Source organism: Grammomys surdaster, unplaced genomic scaffold, assembly GCF_004785775.1.
Source record: "Grammomys surdaster isolate TR1022 unplaced genomic scaffold, NIH_TR_1.0 126185, whole genome shotgun sequence".
Classification (NCBI taxonomy): domain Eukaryota; kingdom Metazoa; phylum Chordata; class Mammalia; order Rodentia; family Muridae; genus Grammomys; species Grammomys surdaster.
Window position 1 is genome coordinate 4,405,650 of NW_021620991.1, and position 18,527 is coordinate 4,424,176.

The 18,527-nt window shown below is 52.2% G+C and overlaps 1 protein-coding gene across 1 annotated transcript in view; it reads left to right on the forward strand.

The window, feature by feature from the left end:
• Positions 1-18,527, forward strand: part of Camta1 (calmodulin binding transcription activator 1) — an 825,029-nt gene that overhangs the window by 643,502 nt on the left and 163,000 nt on the right. The window lies entirely within an intron of this gene.

An 18,527-nucleotide genomic window follows, 5' to 3' on the forward strand; every position in this document is an offset into this window, starting at 1 on the left:
GTGCTCGTGGTTAGGGCTCCTCGGTGTGCTCGTGGTTAGGGCTCCTCAGTGTGCTCGTGGTTGTCTTGATATTGTTGATCTAAGCCTTGTAAGTGGGTAGAGCAAGAAAGCGCACTCAGTGTCTGTGAGTTCACTCCATACTTATAACCGTATTTACCATCTTAATAAGCTATCTCCTAGCATCATGAAATATGTTTACACATGTGACCAAGCTCCCCGCAAACAACTGATCTCATATCTCTGCCTGGGCTCTGACAGTCCTTGAGAGGCCGCCATACCGTGAGCAATTTCCCCTTATCAGTCAAGGAAACAAACAGTCATAGGAATGATTCTGAAGCTGTCTCCAGGCTATTTCCAGGGGAAAGAGTGCTGTTATCTATTAGTAATGTCTGTAAAGGACAGGCAAGTAGGAAGAGTAGCACACTTACCCTGACCTGGGAAGATCGTGTGCATTCAGTTATCAGGTTGCTGTGTAGTTTCTGAGAAATAGATAACATCAATTATAACTAATAAACATATATAGCTTATCAACTATGTCACATGGTTGCCCCTTTATTGGATGCTGGGAAACAGTTCTAGGTCTGCTCTACAGTTTTACACCTGTGACTTTGAACAGCTTCCTCAGCAGCTCCCCTCTGGTTCTAGTCCCTTCCTGTAGCCTGGGAGTCCCATATAGAGCCTGATAAGGTGACCATGCAAAGATGCTATGATTCCTTCTAGTCTCTCCCGGGATGACTGTGAATGGCAGGGCTACTGCTAAAAGCTCTTGTCCTGCCTTCTGCACCCCTGTTTCTCAGCCTGGTGTCCACAGAACCCAGATGTCAGAGATGACTCAGCAAATGCCATCAGGAGTGTGATGACACAGTTCTACACCTGTGTGCCGGGGCTTCTAGAAAGGTCTACTGTAGAAACATACTCTGAGTAGAGTGTAGCTGAGGGCTTTCCTAGCCTTACCCAGAACCTATTTATCCTATAGGTGTCTGCCTCAGAGACTCAGCGGGACAATGTTCTGGGGTGGCCTTTGGGGTTCGTGAGTGAAGAAAAGGAAGGGGAAGGGAAACAAAATCTAATTCAAGTTACCCTGAATGCCAGGAAGCAATGTCTGGTGCAGGGGTTAAGCTCTGAGTAAGATGGGCACAAACTGAGAACCCGGAAGCAGGCACCCACCACCCACTTGACCCCCATCTAATGGATCACAACACCCAAGGGAGAAGACAGAGATCCCTGGAGGTCTAAGGTAGGAAGTGTCTAGATGGAGTAGGAAGGAGACCCAGAAGCTAGTTCCAGAAGCTTCCTGACTCCCATTGGATCATGGGAGCAGCCCAGTTCCCTGGATGGCTTGGCTAGAGGCTTGACCTCATGGGTCTCCCCGCACCTTGTCTCTGGCATTTGGCCCCTGCCACCAGTTCCTCCTGTTCTACTCAGCTCTCTGCCCTTCCCAGCTGCTTTGTCCTTTGCAGGGAGAGCCATTATCTTGGGCTTCGTCATAGCCTGAGGACTGAAGCCCAGAGCCATGCCCAGAGCTACACCAGAAAGGGAGTGTGTCAGAGTAGTGGGCTTCTGTATAGGCTTGTTCCTGTACTGGGCTGTGTACTTTTTTTTTTTTTTTTTTTTTTTTGCTTTTGAGACAGAGTCTTACTTTAGCCAGACTGGCCTCAAACTCATAGCAATCCTCCTGTCTCTGCTTCCCAAGTGCTGGAAATACATTGTGTACCTCATACAGTCTTCTTTATGAGCCATCATGAGACCCTTAGGCCTGCAGCAGCCCGGTAAAGTGCAGTAGAACACTTTGGGGTCCAACGGGGAACATCCCCACGCAGGCACCCCCAAGAACCCTCGGAGAAATCAGGAAGGACATCTGTAAACTGACAGCCACTCTGAGCTTCGTTTGCTATGTCATCTTCCCTGTGGGCCCCAGGGAAAGGTCATGTGACAGGAAGTAGGTATGGGCCTGACTGTTCCAAGTCCAGCTACCAGGGCATGGTGTGTGTGTGTGTGTGTGTGTGTGTGTGTGTGTGTGTGTATCTGCGTGTGTATGCATGCATGGGTGTATCTGCCTGCCCATGTGTGCATGCATGTGTGTGCACATGCAAACGTGGGTCATATGTGTATGTGTGTAGTGTATGTGTGTGTATGTGTCTGTGTGTGCACATGTGGGTGTATGAGCATGCCCATGTTTGCATGCATATGTGCACACATGCAGACATGTGTGTGCGTGTGTGTCTGTGTGTGTGGGCATACAAGCATCCGTGTCGTGCTGTTTGTGGCAGTGATGTATGGACGGCACATGGAAGAAACCTCCATTTACTTCCCAAAGTTGTTCCTTTGTGCATTAAGGCATCTGTGAGCTCACGTCAAGGGCTCTACAGCCTGGACCGTCTGTCCAGCCAGCCTCCTGAGTGCATGAGTGGGTGAGTGGGTGGGTAGATAAATGGGTAAGTGAGTGAGTGGGTGGGTGGGTGAATATGTAATGGAGGGAGGGAAAAAGGGAGGGAGATGAGGAGGGCATGCTGGAAGTGACAGAGAGAGGTACTAGTCAGCCCTTTAAGAAAGACAAGGAAGGCTGGTCATGGTGGCTCATGCACTTGGAAGACAGAAGCCAACAATCGCTGCGAATCTGAGGCTAGCCTGGTCTATGTAGCAAGTTTCATACCAGGCAGTGTTGCATAGTAAGTCTCAAATGGGGAAAAAACACTTTGCTTTTCTCAGAGCCAGTTATTTCACAGATCTTGACGGAGGTCTATCCTGGTTGCTATATAGACTTCACACCAGCATCCTGGCTTCTCCTGTTCTAGAAGTTACTAGAGATAAGAGATAGTACTGAAGAAACACAGAACAGGACTTCTGGAGAGATGGTTCTGTGGGTATGAGACTTAGAATGCGGTAGTTCACACCATCTGTAACTCCAGTTCCGGGTATCTGGCGCCCTCTTCTGGCCTCTGCAGGAACTGTACCCATGTGATGTCCATACCTACATGCAAGCAAAACCCTCATACACAAAAGGGAAAGTAAAGAACTCTTTTCAAGAAAGCCTAACGACATCCCTTCACAGCAGCCCACTCTGAGGAGTGACTGTGAGCCAGGTAGCTCTGGTCTTGCCTTCATGGAACACAACAGGAAGATGAGAAATAGAAAGAAAAGCTGTCACCCTCAGGCTGGTTCCACTGAGCCCAGTCTGCACAGGGCCTAGCTGATTGCTAACTCTGCTGAAGGCCCACCTTATGTGGGACTAAAGGAAATTAAGAAAGCTGATCCCTGCCCTGCATTTGCCTCCAGGAAACACTAGGGCAAAGTCTCAGGAGCTGCTGCCAGGGCTCTGGTGGGAGAATAGAGCCAGGAAATGAGAGAGGGAGGCCCAGCCAGCGCAGCATCAGACAGCCCACACAGACCGAGACACAGGTGCCGGGCACCCAGGCCCCGGACCTGTGAGGGGATAGGCTCTGCTCGAGCAGTCTGCACAGACAGATGCCAGAAGTGGGAGGAAGAGAAGACAAGACACTGACCGTGGCCCAGAGGAGAGCTGAAGCCTAGCGAGCGCAGTGTGAAGTCCTTGCTGGGAGCCCTCCACTACCTCCAAGCTCACTCTACCCTCTCCTTCCATCCCCCACCCCGTTCCTCTCCCTCTACTTTGCTTTCCTCTCACAGCCAATTACTTCACAGATCTTGAGGGATGTCTTTAGGGTTGTGGGCCCGTGTCTGCTCCGCCACAAGGCAGGCTTGGGGGAGGGAGGACATGGGAAGTTGACTGCGCTTACTCAATGCTGTCGCTGGGAAGGTGTTGGGCGTTGGGAAGCCCCAACACTGCGCCAGGATGGGAAAGTACAGACTGAGGTGCAGGCCCACCGGAGCTGCGTTGGGGGTCCCTGGGCCTGCAAGGAGGCTGCTGGGGTCGTCCGGTTCTCAGGCTCTTGGATACCCAGTCACAGCCTTAAGTCTTGGAAGAGCTGAGAATAATAGAATGGGGACCCGCGGGCTGGATACAGCCTAGGGTTGGGGGAAATAGGGGATCCCACAGGGTGAGGGGGAGTCCTTGACTTGACTGTGTCAGACTTGGCTTGAGCTTGGCTTGGTGTCAGCCATGGCTGGGAGCACAGAGAGGCCTTCTACATGATACTAGACGGCGGCTCTATCTCCATGGCTCCCAACTACGGATCCTGATGAAAAGAAGCAGTTCATGGTTTTAAGGCATTTATTGTCATGACAGAAAGTGGATGTGAAAAACCATACCCCACTTCTCAGGGTGGGCCTGAGATTCAATACCTTTTGCAGGGAGGAATGTCTGGAAAGGAAAGCTTATTGGCTAAGTCCTCCAGGCCTTTAGGTACCTCATTAAAATGGAGACCTGTCTTGAGCCTGTATGACCACAGACCACTTCCTCTACATATGGAGGGGTTCGGGTGTTGCCGTTACTTGACTGATGGCCACAAATCTATGGGGGCTGCAGTTAGTGACAAGGACCTGGTGCCCTGGAACAGGCAATGGTCCTACCATCCATTCAGGGCCTTTGAGCCTTAGCTCAACCAGGGACCATGCTACCTTTCATAGTCCCACAGAGGTCTGTCCTGGTTGTTATATAGAGTTCACACCAGCATCCTGGCTTCTCCTGTTCTAGAAATTACTAGAGATAAGAGAGAATGCTGAAGAAGCACAGAACAGGACAGCTTCTTCAGAACACTTCAGAAGGAATGTTCTGGAAGGTGACATTTGTCTTCCCATCTTCTGAACCATTTGTCTGAATCTTGAGAACAGCAAATCTCCAGGTGTTTCCACCTTCCCCTCCCATGCCCAGGACAGACATTACTAATAGATTGCAGTATATGTTCTACTGAACCTGCACCTCAGAGTTATCAGCTTGGCTCCCAACTGCCACCTGCCGGTAGAAGCTGATGAATAATCTGGAATCAACTGGCTTCCTCATATCACCATCTCCATGGCCTGACTGTCTTCCATTTTCAGCATCACAGACTACCACACACATGCTTCTCACAGGATCCTTATGTTCCTTTGCCCAAGCCCACATACTTTTATGACCCTTTGGGGTTGCCTCAGTTACTAGAAACCTTTGATTTGGCTTGCTTCACCCCCAAATAGTGGGAGCCAGATCTCTTCAGAAGAAACACAGTTGTCAGCCCAGGCCTGATGGCAGGAGCCCAAGTCTGAGTGCTGAATGTTTCTGGTTGAGTTTCCCGCCCCCAAAGCAATCTGCTAATGGAGGTGAGAAGAGGGTTCACAGAGTTCACAGCTGCCTCCGCCAGCTCTGGGTAATGATGCACGAAGGCTGACACCTCCCCACATACCGAGAACTTCCAGACATTCCCATTCCACACAGCTCCAGGGTCTTCCAGCAAGTCAGCTGGGCGTCAGCAGCCCCCTGAGGTAGTGGTGGGTGGTCTGCCCTGGAGCAGGTGGGCCTGCAACTGGAGGATCAATCAATGGAATCACAGAGCCCTCTCCTCCTTGGAACCTGGGAGAGTGGCAATCTGTACTCTTCCATTTTCAGCACACTGGTGTTCACCTTGTATGCAGGTGGGAAAGACCCAGGAAGGCAGATAGATTCATAACTTCCTGTAACCAAACCAGGTGACGCTGAACTTCTATCCCTCAATCAAGGGGACCCTGCTGTCCTCTGACACCTGTGTGACCCCCACTCCTAGATCCTGTCTTCCTTTTCTTTCTTTTCTGAGACCTGGGCTAGATCACAGAACTACTCTCTTTATCTCCTGAGGACAGAGCTAGGGTGTGGGTCCCTCCTGAACTATAAGCTTGGGGGCTTAGATGTTAACCCAGATGGTAGGGTGCTTGCCTAGCATGCATAAAGCCCTGGGTTCGATCCCCAGCACTGTATAAACCAGATGTGGCAGTGCAGGCCTGTATCCCCTTCACTGGAGGGATGGAGACAGGAAGAGCAGAAGTTCAAGGTTATCCTCAGCCACACAGCCAGTTGAAAGCCAGCCAGTTATATGGGGTCACAACTCAGGGAAAAGGAGGAGGAGGGAGGAGGAGAAGGAAGGACAGAAGGAAGAAAGGAAGGAAGTAGGAAGAGAGGGAGGGAAAAGAGAAGGACAGAAGGAAGGAAGGAAGGAAGGAAGGAAGGAAGGGAGGGAGGGAGGGAGGGAGGGAGGGAGGGAGGGAGGGGAGGAAGGAAGGAAGGAAGGAAGGAAGGAAGGAAGGAAGGAAGGAAGGAAGGGCTAATAAGAAAAGGGGCCTCAGGGAAGGAGAAGACTACAAGCTTGAGACTCTGAATCAAGAGCCTAGAATTTGAGGTTCCTGCTCTCAGCTTCCCATGAAGTTTTTGGTAAAGGTCATTTTATTTCCCTCTATGAATCTAATTCCCCTCAGAAGCCCCAGATCCCTTGAGTGGCAAGCCTCCCCTGCCCCTGAACCTCACATACCATCCAATCACCAACTCCCCACCAGATCTGCTCATCTTGTCTCTCAAGCACCCCAAGTCCAGGGCCCTTCCCAGCAGCCAGCCCGACTCTCGTGCTGCCAGCTTCTCAAGTGTGTGCTCTGTCATTGTGTCAGCTACCACCTAAGAGACAATGTCTCTGAGAAGCCAGTGCATCGCCCCACAGAGCCCACAAAGAGAAGTGGGCCTCGTCCTTTGAGGAGACATCCAGGCCAGTCCGGGCAGAGAGGATGAGGAGAGGTGGAGGCAGACATTTACAGAGGAAGGGGTGGTCCAGGAGGGAGGGCTGGCATTGAGTGGCTCTAGAACAGACAAGATGGGTCGCTGGTTGTCCATGCCTGGTCCTGTGGGACTCGGGGCAGGCAGCCCTAGTGTGAGAGTCCAGGGGATCTGATGCCTCCCCTGGCCTCTGCAGGTGTCTACCCTCATGTGCACATGCCCAGACACAGGCACTCACGTACACATAATTAAAAAGTAATAAAAATTAAACCTCGAGGCTAGAGAGATGGCTCAGCAGTTAAGAGCACTCCCTGCTCTTCAAGAGGATCCTGGTTTGACTCCTAACACCCACATAGCAGCTCACAACTGTCTGCAACTCCAGTTCCAGGAGACATGAGATTCTCTTCTGGCTCGGCAGGCATTAGACACACTTGTGGAGAACAGACCTGTGTGGAAGCAAAATGTCCACACAACAAGTTTTAAATATTTATATATTTATTTTGTTTTTTTTTTTTGAGACAGGGTTTCTCTGTGTAGCCCTGGGTATCCTAGAACTCACTCTGTAGACCAGGCTGGCCTCGAATTCACAGAGATTCGTCTGCCTCTGGGCAATGCCTGCCCTGTTGTAACGTGGCAACTTCCTGCGTGTCTGCCTGTGTTCTAATTTCCCCGGCCTCATGAAGACACTAGTCTTTTGGATTTGGAGCCTACCCTTGTCAGTCCTGGCTTCATCTTAACTGAAGTAAACAGGTCTGCAAAGGTGCTATTTCTAATTGAGGTTGCATTCCGAGGCCCTGAGCAAACGTGAACTTGAGAGGTTTACTCTTTCCGCTGCCCTGTGCCTGGAGCTGGCTTCCTTCTTGCCACATCCTGGTCATCCCACACCCTTTGCTCCCATAGCCACTTGGGGTTCGATATTCTCTGGGACCTGAGGCGTCTACTGGCCTTCACTTAGGCCCAGCCAGATTCTGCTGTCCGTCCCTCACATAGGATCATCAAGGGTCTTATAAGATCCTGCCTGGGAGTCTGGATCTTGGTCAGTTCCTTCTCTCTCCCACAGCCTCAGTCACTGACAGAACTGTATGCCTGCCAGCTCTCATCCAGCTAGGATGGCACAGGACATGAGTGTCCCCAGCCACTCTCTTATGGTTCGCGTTTTCTAGAAAAGCACATGAAGCATGTGTTTTTTTGTTTTGATTTGGGTTTTTTTTTCATCGTTTTAAACATTTCTTGAAGAAGTGAAGCACTTTCTGGGCAGATAGTAGAATTCAGTGGGAGCATGGTCTCCACTCCCTCACCCCCCACCCCGCCCTTTCTGCCCATCACTTGAACAGCTACATAGTATCTGTGAGTTTGCTACATCTGACTCCAGCCTAGACACAGGGAACCGAGATGGAACGGCCCCTGCCCTGGAGGCTGAGGCCATGGAGTCTGTGTAATCTGGTAGGAAGGGCTCACAGGGGGATTTTGAGGGTCTGGGGTGCTGGTAAGCACCTCTTCTGTCTGAGTGGATCTGAAAAGAAAGAGAGTCCAGGAGACCCACTGAGAGCCCAGCAAAAGACAGAGACAGGAGAATGAGCTTGATCTCTCTCTCTCTCTCTCTCTCTCTCTCTCTCTCTCTCTCTCTCTCTTCCTCCTCCTCCTCCTCCTCTCCCCTCTCTCACTCTCTCTCTCCCCTCTCTCCTTTCTTTCCCTCTCCTCCCTCTCCTCTCTCTCTTCTCTTCTCCCCTTCTCTCCTCTCTCTCCCCCTCCCTCCTCTCTCTTCTCTCCTCCTCTCTCCTCTCTCTCCCTCTCCTCTCTTTCTCCCCCTTCTCTCCTCTCCCTCCCCCTCCTCCCTCTCTTCTCTCTCTCTCTTCTCCTCTCCCACTCTCTCATAACTCTTTCCCTTTCCCCTCTCCCCTCTCCCCTCAACCCCTGAGTCACAGCCAAGGCCGATCTCAGGATCGCTCAGTACTAAGCTCTGTCTCCCACCACTCTCTCCCTCATCTCCTGCATCCGGCTCAACCCAGCCCCAGCTTCACCAGCCCCCTGGGGCTTGCATGCACTATTCCTGGTCTCCACTAAGTTCCCAGGACCTAGAGTATGGGAATGAAGACCCCTGGCCCCCAGCCTAGCACACTAGGACCCTTCCACTTGTCTCGAGCACAGGTCTCAGCGGCTCTCACAGTGGCTGTCCTGGCTCCAGGGCAGAGTAGAGAAGCTGCTTCCTTCCTCAGGGAAGTCTTCAAATGCAGTCAAGATATGCTTTGCTTCCAGAGAGGCCATGTAAGAAATTCACCAGGGCCGATGGGCACCAAGTACTAAGAAAGGATGCTTGGCCACATCTTGTCCCCAAGACTTTACATATACTGAGCTTTCCCCTCTGTGTGGCCTGAGGATAGTGGGAGCAGGGTGACCCTGCCTGCCCTGGGTTAGTCAGGCTGGACTTCTGTCCACAAAAGCCTGTCTATCCACAGTGACAGGAAGCTACAAAATCGAAGGAGGATTTTGGCAGCTGCAGCCATTAAGATAAAAGTCACACTAATGACTCAACCGTTATTCAGTTCTGATATCTTAATTTAATTGGATCTTTTTTAATTAAGAAAAAGAGCTGTAATCCTGCAAGCACTGAGCTGTTGCTTTTCTGTAGGAGACCTTAAAGGCCTGGGCCCCTGATTCGTCCCTGTTGTCAAAGACCAGGGTAACGTGGGGCCTGGTGTCCAAGAACAGGAAGCAAGCAGCCAAGAGACAGGATCTAAGGGCACCACCCCAGGGTCAGGATTCAGTGGGTGTCAGCTGGCACCAATGGTGATGTCTGCTTCAGTGTGGGCTCTGCCTCCATACACTGAGCGCGGCCCCAGTGTCCGCCTTCCTGCAGCCATGACAAACCCCTGTCATATCCCCTACCCCAACATCACTTTGCCAGGTCCCCTCATTTATGACCTTTGTCCTCTTCAAGGACAGCAGTCTCCCCACCCCATTCTGACCAGGGCTGGCAGGGCAGCGGGAGCTGGGGGCAGTCCACCTGCCTACGCCTCTCTCTGCCTGATGCCCTCCCCACAGGGCTTTTACAGCCCGGCGCGGCTTGGTGAGAGTGATGGATGGTTTACCAATAGCAGTGGAATGGAGTTTTAATAGTCTCAGATTAAAGGATCAGGGAGGAGGGTGTGGGGGAGCGGCCAGCCCGGCTTCGTGCTTCAGATTTTCACAGAGTGCAAAGTTTGGAACTCAGTGGACCTGTTCAAGCCACAAATTGGTTTGGGGGTGTTGGGGAGGACCCAGGAGCTGAGCAAGGTGATTCCAGTGACCAAGGCCCTTCATAACATGTGATCACTCACAGTCTTGTGGACAGGGGTCCAGACCCTACCCCTAAGATCATCATACCCTCAACGAAGCAACTCTGGATCTGCACCCAACTCTGCAGCTGCACCCAACTCTGCATCTGCACCCGTGTTCTATGAGTATTCCCTTCTCCATCCAGCACCAGGGAAATGAAGGAAGTTGGTCCTCAGGTCCCCCACCTGGGGAATTCCGGAAGAGATCCTAAGCTAGTTTCTAGAACACTTCTGCATTTTTAAATGAGAAACTGGTACCCAATTCCTCTTAGGAATCGCGATTTTCCTGTTGTTTGAGGGGAATGCTTTGCCCAATAATGTTTACTTCCTTCAAAAACATGTGTGCCTCGGGGAGCCTGAGGCAGGAGGCAGAACTAAATGGGGTGGGTGTCCACCTTCAGGATGGTGGCTTCTCTCTCCTGCTTATCCCTACTGTGGGTTAGAGGGTTTCTCTCTATGTCTCTAAGGGCAAGTGAAGCAGAAGTCCTTGGTCCCACCCAACTTTTTGGAGCCCCTGAGGTGGCTCTGCCCATTTTCTGCAGGCCCCACTGCCCCTGGCTCTCTGAAGTCCCCTAAGACATGAGTCCAGCTGAGCTCAGGACTGGGGACCGAGCCGAGCATAAAAATGGCCTGCAGCGGACCTGAAGTGACAAGGGCAAAATGTCCTTGTCCCCTCTAGGTGAGAAGAGACCATCTGCGTCCCTTTACCAGCCATGACATAAAGTCCGCTGAACCAGACACGGGTCAGCAAGGGTGAGATGTGAGGGGACCTCTGGGTTGAAGTATGTCATCTACCTGAAGATGCAGTGTCAACAAGCTTGGGGCCCTGCCTGCTCAATAAGAAAATGACCTATTAGTGATGAAAACTATAGCAAGTGGTGTTTGGGGAGGGAAGCTTGTCGGGAACAGCCCTGCTTATACACTGAAGGCCTAAAATCAGCCATAGGCCTAAAATCAGCAGTAGTCCTGACATACATGCCTGCTAGCATCAAGTCTTGGGTCTCTGTGGAAAAACACTGAAACAGATAGCTGGGAGTTACTGTAAACAGCAGCTTTGGTGGAAGGCTGCCAAGCCTAGTCACAAGGCCTTGTAGATGGGTAACCTTGGTGGATAGTACCAACTTAGATAAAGACAACTGAATCATAGGCGGAGTCATAGTGGTCTGTCCCCTGAACCTTCACCCAGCTGACACTCTGTTCTGGAAGATAACTGTACTCCCTCGAACACCTATGCTCCTGTGTCATCCCCTTCCCCACATCCTGCCTTTTTGTGTATATAACCTGTGTGTGCAAAAGTAAAAATTACAATCTGATCAGATTATAGACAGGTCATCTTTCCTTTCGTCTTTGCCTGCTCCCCCCACCCCGCTCTCTTTCAGGTGACCTCCCTGGACCCCTGTTTAATGTCCTGCTGGACAGGACAGAAGCTCACTGAGGCAGAGAGGATGGAGAAAGGCTGGGAGAGGCTGGCCACCAGAGAGAGATGCATAACATCCTCACTGTAGCCTCAGGCTCTAAGACCATCACCCAAGAGAACAGGAGACTTGGTGCCGTGTGGTACACACTTTAAGAGCAGCCGTGGGCACTGGAACATGGGCCCTCCTTGCTCAGGGTGTGACTGTAGACACAGCTTCTCTCTTATTGCAGAACCCTTTTCTTCATGAGCAGGCCGGCAGCAGACAAGATGAGCCAGTCAGGCCTCAGCAGGCACTGTCCTGTAAGGAGCCAGGGCTCCCAGCTCCTGCTGAGTGGGCACCACATGCTCCCACCCCAAACCCTCTGAAATAATCTCAAATATGGGACAGTGAGTCCCTGGAGTGACTGTGCTTTTGCCCAGTAAACCATCAGCTGGCTCCCAGGGAGTAGCATGGGCAACAGGCCAACTCACTTAAGGCCAGGGTAGGGTCCTTATGAGGTGACCTAAGCAAGAGGAGTCCCAAGGGACTAATTCCCACCAGGGAGCCCCTCTTCCTGAGCCAGGACAGTGATGGGATGGCTCCTCACCCTACTCTTATACCAGGAGAAACTCACTAGCCCTACCTTAACGTGATGGCTGCTCTCGCTAGCAGCTGTACAGCCAACCTGACCCATCTCATGTCCTAGGTCACAGAAATAATGCTAAGCCTGCAGCAGGAGTCAAGAGAATTTCTTTAAAATTTGTCCCACTCAAAGGTCATGCCCCAGGTGACAGATTAGAGGTGTCAAGCAGAGGAACCTTGCACACCAGAGGCTGCCTTGCCTGACAGCCCCTGTTTCCAGCCAGCCTTACAGAGGTAAGCAGGTCGCTGTAGCCCAGGGCGTGAGGTTCAGCATGTCCAGAGCTTTGGGACCCTCTAAAAATCTGTTACTGTATCAACTGGCTGAACCCCATTAAGTCACATTCAGGGGACAGTCACTTGGCACACTTTAGAGATGGCTCAGCGGTTAAGAGCACTGACTGCTCTTCTGGAGGTCCTGAGTTCAATTCTCAGCAACCACATGGTGGCTCACAACCATCTGTAATGGGGTCTGATGACCTCTTCTGATGTGTCCAAAGACAGAGACAGTGTGTTCACATACATAAAACAAATAAGTCTTTTTTTAAAAAAGAATATGTGGGGCAGTAATGGCGCAGGCTTCTAGTTGCAGTGCTTGGGGGGTCAGAGGCAAGCAGGCAGGCAGATTTCTCAGTTCGAGACCAGCCTGGTCTAGAAACCGTGTCTCAAAACCCTCAAAAATCAGGGGAAAAAAAAGAATATGTAAAGGCACTCAGTGAGCTATTTAGCACTTTCTCAATGTGGCTTGGGGTGTGGGTCAGTTTGATTCCCACTGTGGCATCATCCAGGAGGTGGGTAGTTGAAGTTTCACTTCCCAAGGAAGCCAATACTTCCGCCTGACTCTCCTCAACAGGCTTCTGGGACACGGCCGAGCTGCCTACGTGTCCCCAACACACTATCTCTCATTTGGAGATGTCACCCGCAGCCATCTGAAGCCACCTGAGTTGTCGTACAATGTTCTCAGATGGCTTATCTCGTTCCTCTGGCTGGCATAGACAAGCGCCCACGGAGAAGGTTCCGGTGTTTCCGCAGCTGTTGTCTGTGACTGCCACATCTTCTAGTCTCTGAGTAGGGGGACCCTCGGCTTCCCCAACTCCTCACCTCCTGAGGCCCTCCCTGTAGCAGCGCCTGCAGTCCCGAGTTGTCTGAGGCTGTTGGGTACTGACAGAAACGTTTTCTGGAAGCCTCTTCCTGCTTTACCCTTGACAGCCCACCATGTTTCTCCTGTCCCTCACCCCAGCCACATCTCAGTGCTATCCGAGCATAAGTATATACAGACCTGCTGATTGTCACCCCGTGTCTACACATCAAATTTGGTCCACCCAGCCCAGTGCCCTGTTTCTGTCTGTCAGGGACTCTTCTTGCCATGTGTTGGTTTCGAGCCACTGTATCTGGGCCTGAGCACTCTCCTGGGTCTGTCAGGAGCTCCTACACAGAGCTGTTGGGAATGTGCATGCCTGCAACTTGGAGGCTGGGTAGAACTGGCTCACAGTGCCTGCCACCCTCGAGGACTAAGGTGCAGGCAATCAGCAAGGCTCAGCAGGCCCGACAGGCTTGGCAGCACTGGCAGTTGTCTCCCTGTGCCTGGGATCCCCCTGGGGCCTGGCTAATGTCTACTGGCTTAAGAATTAAACTCAGCGGCAACAGCACTCACCTAGCAAGTGCCTGTCTTCAGTCACCAGGACTGGAAAAGAAGGAGAGAGACCTGAGTGCCTGCAGCCCCATCCCATGCCCTGCCTCATAATGACAAGGCAAACATGGGAACTGTTACATGGGGTTGGCACTTAGTCTTCAGGGCTCACTGTGAGGACCAGGGCCAGGTTACACCACTGAGACCTTCATTTCTGGGGTTTAGAAAGACGCAGAAGGCAAAAGTATCATTCTGTCCAGAAGGCCATGGCGGAGACTATCCTCAGGACAGCCTCGGCTCACTCCCTTCCTGGGCCTCCCCTTTTCACCTTCATCTCCCTCCTCGGGTTTCTGTAGGAATAAGGAAGCTGGCAGCTAGCCAGAGCCTGCCTTGCCTCTCCCTCGGCCAGGCCAGCCTCCAAGCCTTCTCTTTCCTCGAGGCAGGCGGCTGCCAGAAGGGATTACAGCTGCAGACCTGATTTGTAAGCGGCTGCAGGAAGCCCCTGCCTTGGGATTGTATGTGCTGCACTTTGCAGGGAGCTCAGAAAATTAATTAGAGAGGGCCTCGTCTTTACCCAGCAAGTGCTTAGGAGCTCTCTAACCGTCCTCCCCACCACCACGCTGCCACAGCTGGGGTACAGCTTAGTGGGGAGCGTGTGCTTAGCATGCGCACAGCCCCGGGTTCCATACCCAGCACCAAAAAAACAAAATCAGCTCCCTGCTGGTTCCATCACCATTCTGGGCTCTGTGCAGGAAGAGCGAGGTGCAGCAAGTTCTAGTAATGGATGTCTGGGCGTGCCCAGTACGTTGTGTGCACAAAGGTGAGTACTTGTATCTGTCACATGTGGCCTCTAGTCACAGCCATGATCCAGGAAGTTCTCTGGCCCTGTCCTCACCACCTCATATGGAAAGAAGGATTGAAGAGTGGGTGATGGGAACCACAGAAGATGGGAGAGGGGTGGTGAACGTCTGTGAGGATACGGAAGGCAGTGGAGAGCCCGGCAGAGCGGGGAGGACTCCGAGATACATCAGGGAAAGACTGAAGACAAGGAGAGAGAAAAGCAGAGAGGAGACAGAGGGAGGGAAGGAGGAGGAATGGAGGGAGAGGGATGGAGGGAGAGGGATGGAGGGAGGGAAGGTATCCATCAAAAAGAGCAGAAGAAAGTTCACAAGGGCTGTCTGTGGTCCTAGGCATGGGGCTCAGGCTGGGGACAGGTCTACCCAAGGCAGCAGACCCACTCTTTAGATACAATGGCATAGCTTGTGTCCCAGACGAGAGGTCAGGAACAGAGAGCTGAGCACACTCCACACCACAGAGGCTGGCCTTCCCCAGAAGGGTCTGCTCTGCTGGGCATGGGCATCTTACTTGGTAGGGCTGGCTGGTGAGGCTGGCACCTCTCTGAGATAGTTTTAGCCCGCTGAAGAGATGTGTCCTGCCCCAGTGTATTTGTGAGGGAACACCCGGGCCCCTGCTGTGTGTGGGAGCCTCTGAGGAAGAAGCCGGGCATTTGGGGGAGGCCATCTTCTCTGGTTGCACTGTAAGGCTCAGGTTCCAAATTCTGGATTAGGGTAAGGGATATGGTTGAGTCCACTGCACCTCCAAATCACTTGAGAAAGACAGCTAGGGAGCTAGGCTCTCGAGAGATGGGAGGTGGGGACCTGGGAAGAGCTAAACTGGGACCTTCATGGCCTGTAGGCCTCTCACCCTCGCTAGCCATATGCTGTAGAGTCCTGTAGAGTCAACCACATCTGTGGAGGACGTGGCAAGAGAGGGGGATGTGGCAAGAGAAGATTAAGGTTATTTTTAAGTATGGAAAGTGGTCTTTGGAGACAGCCCTGGTGTAAACAAGGTTGATTTTATTACACATAATAAACATTTATTAAGCACCCACTGAGTTCCAAGTCCTGCGAAGAATACCAAAGAGACCCTGGCCCAGCTCTGCCAAACTTGCTTCCAGCCCGGGTCTGGTCTCCCTTCCTCAAGGCTGATGCTAAGCAGAACAAACAGGTGGCGCCTTCCAAGATGCCCAAGCACTGCAGACCTCCGGCTAGGTGGGCCAGGGGCCACCACACAGCAGGTGCTGGTCCCTCAGGCCCTCAGTCTCCTCTCTCCAGAGGCTTCCTTTGTTTCTTCTTCTTTTCTCAGCCCTCCCCTTTTTGCTCACCACCCTTCCCTATTTTGCATTCGTATATATTTCCGGCGGTTCTGATGAGCATGCAGTCGAAGACCCCCAAGTCTCTGACAAGTATTCTCTCCCGGACTCATGCCCACTCTACAGAGGGTGGGCAGAGAGGACTCTGGTCCTGAACTCTCCGGCCTTACTGCCAGGCTCTGTCAGTAGCGTCTGTATGATCTCAGGTACAGCTCCAAACCTCTCAGTGCCTGTTTCCACATCAGTAAATGTGACAACCCTACACTGTACGTTAGTTAATGCATGGGAAGCTTTTACAATATTGCCTGGCAGGTAAAAAATTAATCAATAAATGATCATCGTCACCACATCACTGTCACCATCACCAGTATCATCACCATCATCACCATCATCATGATATCATGATAGTACCTGTCAGTTCATGTATAGTGAGAGCTAGCCTGTTCACAGATGCCCTGTTTCCTGTGTCCTCTCATGATGATGAGGCCAGGGATCTCTCAGACCTCATTTGAAAGGGCGCTGGTCCCACTTAGGAGGGCTCTGCTCCACGGCTTGATCACCACCTCCCCCCCACCGAGGCCCCACTTAATGTGTTAGCTCTGAGTCTAGAATGTCAGCTTTAAATGTTGGAAAGGGCACTAGCATCCAGGCCATAGCAGGAGTGAGGGCTGCTAAGGACCAAAGGGACAAAGAAGAGCAAACTAGAAAGCTCCGGTTGGCTGAGGGCCTGGCGTGATGGAAAGCCAGCCTGTGCTCAAGCTGTCCTTCCACAAGCCTCTCCATCCTTGGTGTGCTCTTTCGTCTCTGCTGGCCATAGCGGCACAGAGAGGCAGGTGCTGGCCTTAGACCGTCAGTAAGCTTTCTTAATTTCAAGTTCTCCGTGGAACCAATGGCTTCATCTGAAGCCACATGTGCGGTTCGGTCTGTACCCAGCCTCAGATAACTCTACCTGAACCTGCTGGGCACACTGGGCAGCAATGAAGCCAAAAGCCGCGCCCTTAGCCCCTGGGACCACTCCCTCCAGGCCACAGCCCTTGACCTCGCATGTGGGCCTGCAGTGGCATGTGGAGCCCCTTCCTGTGAGCTTGGATGACCGTTCCCACTGTAGGGAGAGAAAGCTGAGGCCTCAGAAGGTGACTCAGAGCACAGACGTTCCGACTCCAAGCCCGAGGGTCCCATTGGCTCCAGGGACCGCGGCTACTTCTTTGTCATCCTGATACAGCCCTTAAGCCATTTCTACGAAGAAAGCTTTGATTCCCTGACTGCCCAAACACAGTGACCACAGGCTGGGTAGCCTGAGACCACAAATCCCTGCTGCCTTACAGCTCTCAGGCCATGTGTCCAAAATGGAGGTACAGCCGGTCAGAGCCTTTCCTGCGCCCTGAGAAAAAAAGCTGCTTACCTGGGCCTGAATCCAGTTCCCAGTGACTCCTGCTGGGTTTTGACATTCCGGGCTTGAGGCTCTGTCACCCCTGCCTCTTCTTCACGAGGCCTTCTCTGTATCTCTACCTCTCCCTTCCAGGACACTGGATGTTAGACCGCCCTGAAGTGTTAAGCTGTCTGTCACCTTAGCTGACTACTGGGGAACGGGTTTCCAGACACTGTCACATTCTGATGTTCCATATAGACACACATTTTAGGGGGGAACCGGATTTTACTCAGTTTACCTCCAAGAGGCAACCCCTGTGTCCCTGTATGTAGCACGGTAGCCCTGATGGGAAGGGCTGAGGAAAACACATGTGCAGACAGGGCTAACTGCCCAGCAGAAAATCACCTGGGTTCAGTGTCTTCCCTGGGAAAATGCCTGGCACCCCCCATCCCTCCCCACATCCCCCTGTGTGGAGTTGTATAGGAAACTCAAGCCACCACTCAGGGAAGTAGCTTGATCTGGTCACCACCAGGAAGCTAGAAGGTCCAGGGACCCTGCAGTGGCTTCTGAGGGGCGGCAACAGGGACAGCCAGGCGTGGAGGCTCGAGCCATGAGCTACACTCTGACCTGTGGCCCGTGAGCAGTGGATGGTCCTATAAACCCACAAGACAAGACTCTGAACAGACACGTCGTCCCACAAAGACCTGGCAGTGTCTGAGAGGAACCAATAGAGAAAGGCGACCCTCTCCCTGAGGTTAAGCACCCCAACATAGAAATGATGAACTGTGAGGTTAGAGAATGTTGTGGCTCATCCCAGGATGTGCGGGGGACACTCCCTGGCTACTGAATGGAAAAAATAAATTACCTGAGTGGCTGAGTCAGACAGGTCCTTTTGCCAGTGGAGCTCAGATAACTGGCGCTGGGCACAGCCCACGATCAATACGCCACTATTTTTAACTCCGGGATCAGCAGGGTCATTTTCCGGAGAGGAAGGGCTGTTTATTCTGCTCCATCAGCTCTGTCCTTCTCTAAGCCTCTTGACCAGCCTCAGACCTCTCTGCCTTGGGAAAAGGAGTTTGGGCTTCCGGAGCTTAGGTGGAGTGAGGCCAAGGGTCAGACGGCTAAGACAGGGGAAGAGTTATGGGCTAGCAGCTCTCATCCGACCACTGGGTCATTTCCTCTGACAAATCCCAGACCCTTCATGCTTGGCTTCTCCGAACCTCACCCCAGCCCTCCCCAGGGCCCCTGAGAAGAGTAGAAGTGAGGTTCAGTCATGGTATAGACCCCAACCACAGCCCTGTCCCAATGGTAGCCATGCCTAGGTCTGGACCACTGAATGTCTCCTGACTCATCAGCAAGATCTGTTCTCCTCTGCCCTTGCTCTCACCCTGGAATGGG